Source organism: Chenopodium quinoa, unplaced genomic scaffold (genome assembly GCF_001683475.1).
Source record: "Chenopodium quinoa cultivar QQ74 unplaced genomic scaffold, ASM168347v1, whole genome shotgun sequence".
NCBI classification, from domain to species: Eukaryota; Viridiplantae; Streptophyta; class Magnoliopsida; order Caryophyllales; family Amaranthaceae; genus Chenopodium; species Chenopodium quinoa.
Window position 1 is genome coordinate 6,068,379 of NW_018743331.1, and position 3,237 is coordinate 6,071,615.

Sequence of the window (3,237 nt, forward strand, 5' to 3'; positions counted from 1 at the left end):
TATGGTACATATTTTAGTATTTCAGTAAGGCTTAATACACTTGACATAAATATGTTTTTATTTAAAAAAAAAAAAAAAAAAAAAAAAAAAGGTTGAATATCTTTTTGATTACACAAGTAAAATGAACGTAAATCTCATTAATATCTCAAAATTAATGAGATTATTTTTTAAAACAAATTTAATAATTATGTTTAAAACAAAGTTAACAATGATGTTTAAATGTAATTAAACATTTATCCCACACACTGACTTATCAACCAAAGGTATTTGTGTCGTTTGTTAGTGCAAATAAAACAGATATATTTCTGAAAGTTCAAAATTATTTTTGACAATGACAATACAATGTCAAATTTCATTGGAAACAAGCATAATATTTTGTTTTGATATTGGTGACACTTGTTTTGCTTCTTAGTTACCCCATAATTGTACAAGTTGTAAATGAACTAGGTAAAACTCTTCACTAGCCATGTGCCAGTATGGATAAATGTCCTTTGAGTGACTCTGTTGGTTTATATAAACCATACCATTTGAGAAACTACAATCCTAAGCTCCTCTACCTTTTTTCATCACCTTAAATTCAAGAAACACTGAACTTTTTAATCAACAACAATGGCTACTAAGCCCTTTGACCCTCAAAACCCAATTCACCCTAATGGTTGCTATGCTGTTGAAAAACCTGATAAGATAACCTTCCACCAACCAAACAGAGATGGAAAACCCGAGATGAATTTCAACAAGGTCATGTACTTCACTCAAAAAAGAGAAATGGGAGGGCGCGAGATCGTGAGCGACCAGAATCCGAGGGATATTATTCGTAGCCTGGAGAGCTCGTGGGAGGAGAAATTAAAAGGTATGGTCATGATAGGCCAATCCGGCGATGTACTCCCAGCTCATCTCCCTCTAATAGTTGATAGTGTTACCCAAATTGATTTGGTTAAAGTGTTTACAAAACTTAGTGCTTGCAAAGTGAGGTACAATAAAGATAATATTGGAGAGATTATCCCAATATTTCTTGAAAAAGTTGTTGATCCTATGTCTAAAATTGACGTTGCTATCTACCCAGACTGAGAAAAATTTCCTCTAAGTTTGCTTGTTATGCGGACGGTTTTCAAGTTTTTTACTTGCATGCTTATGTGAGTGAGAATTAGTGTCTTGGCTACTAGTAGAAGGTTTTGTGTGGATCCTTTTATTAGATTTATGGACGTAACCTTAGAGTCAAAGTATGAAGTTGGGGAAAGTGTCTTTGATTTAGGGTCATCTTTGGTTATGTGGAACGCTCATGTTGCTACTCGACCTTCTTTCAAGTCCAATGTGCTGAAGATAGTCTTTGTCCGCAAACCAATGATTTTCATAATTATGGAGGCTAGGGTCGGTCGTATGTCGTTTGAGGAATCTATGAAAGCCTTTAACTATGAAGTTAATTAGATTTTGGATGGTATTATTGGTCTAATGGGTGGGTTAGCTGTCATTTGGGATGAGAAGACGGTTAAGCCTGACGAATTGCTTGTGACTCTCACGCCCGAATACTCCCTTAGGCTCCTTGGGTCTTTGAAGGTAATTTTGACATATTATACATGTTTTTCTATATTTCTTTATTGCTATATACTACTTTTGGCTAAGTTATTTGCTTTTCTAGACCCATAGCCAGCACCGGCTCAAGCTACGAAGGGTGGTGCAGATGGAGGTGATGTAGCATCGGCTCAAGCTTAGGAGGGTGGTCCAGATGGTGGTGCTTATGAGGCACGATGCACAAGTTGGTGACCTTGAAGAATCTGGATATTTACTATGATGTTTCTCTTAAGTATGTAGTGTTAAGTAATTTGGTAGCTATTCGGTCTGTAACTCCTAATGTTGAACTTCTTATTAGCACTTAATTTGGTATCTGAACTTTTATTAGGGGTATGTAATAATTATGGTAACATGGCTACATCATGTTACTAGTTTAAAACCTAAGTATTTGAGATGTTAATTAATGGTATGCATGTCATCAGTTGGATATGGATTTGTTATATAGAATTATGCTTGTTACTTTTGTTAAAGGTTATATTTTTTCTGTTTTTTCTGGGTTTTAATTGTTCTTCTTGGTTTATTTTATATGTATTTTCCTTGTTGGATACTTTTTTTTGTGTGTTTTTCTGGATTATATCATGGATTTGTGCTTGTTTATAATGTGAAGTACCAATAAAAATAAATAAATAAATAAATGAGGTTAAAGGTATTTATGTAAATTAAAAACAAAAAGGCTATCTTATGTTTTTATTCTTTAAGATTATCAAATCCACTGGTTACGTTACTGTTCGTATGTTTTATCAAAACGGTAGTCTTTAATTTACTATCTAAATATATATGTTAGTCTTTAATAAAAATATTACACTTATAATTTACTCCAAAGATGCATGGTAGTCTTTAATAAAAATATTGGACTTAATAAAAAATCAGTAACAAAGACATAATTTCATTTGGAAAAAAAAATAAATAAATAAAAGATGGTAGTCTTTAATAAAAATATTACACTTATAATTTAATATCCAAAGATGGTAGTCTTTAATCAAAAGATTGGACTTAATTAAAAATTAGTAACAAAGACATTATTTCATTTAGAAAAAAAATAATAATAAATAAAAGATGATAGTCTTTGATAAAAAGATTGGACTTAATAAAAAAAAATTAGTAACAAAGACATATTATCATTTAGAAAAAAAAAATAAAAAATAAAAGATGGTAGTCTTTAATTTAGACTTAATAAAAAAATTAGTAACAAAGACATTTCATTTAGAAAAAAATAATAACAAATAAAAGATGGTAGTCTTTATAACAAGATTGAACTTAATAAAAAATTATTAACAAAGACATAATTTCATTTAGAAAAAAATAATAAAAAATAAAAGGTGGTAGTTTTTAATAAAAAGATTGAACCTAATAAAAAATTAGTAACAAAGTCATAATTTCATTTAGGAAAAAATTATAAAAAAATAAATAAAAGACGGTAGTCTTTAATAAAAAGATTGGGACTTAATAAAAATTTAGTAACAAAGGCATACTTTCATTTAGGAAAAAAACTAAAAAATTAACTACAATAACAAAAGACGATCATTAAAGGGAAGGACATAAAGTAAAATAAAGTTAGAACGAATTCCACAAATTACAACAAGAGTCCTGAAATTTCAACATGTCCTGAAATTGTAAAAACAAGTTCAACCAAACGTGTCCAAAATACAAGCCCAAACCAACCCAGTT

General features: G+C 30.1%; 1 long non-coding RNA gene across 1 annotated transcript; it reads left to right on the top strand.

Annotated features, from left to right (window-relative positions):
• The first annotated feature begins 418 nt into the window (after nucleotides 1-418).
• On the top strand, nucleotides 419-2,034 carry LOC110737514. The gene is made up of 2 exons (XR_002514419.1): nucleotides 419-1,554; nucleotides 1,637-2,034. It is a non-coding gene; the product is annotated as an uncharacterized LOC110737514 (long non-coding RNA).
• Nucleotides 2,035-3,237: the final 1,203 nt, after the last annotated feature.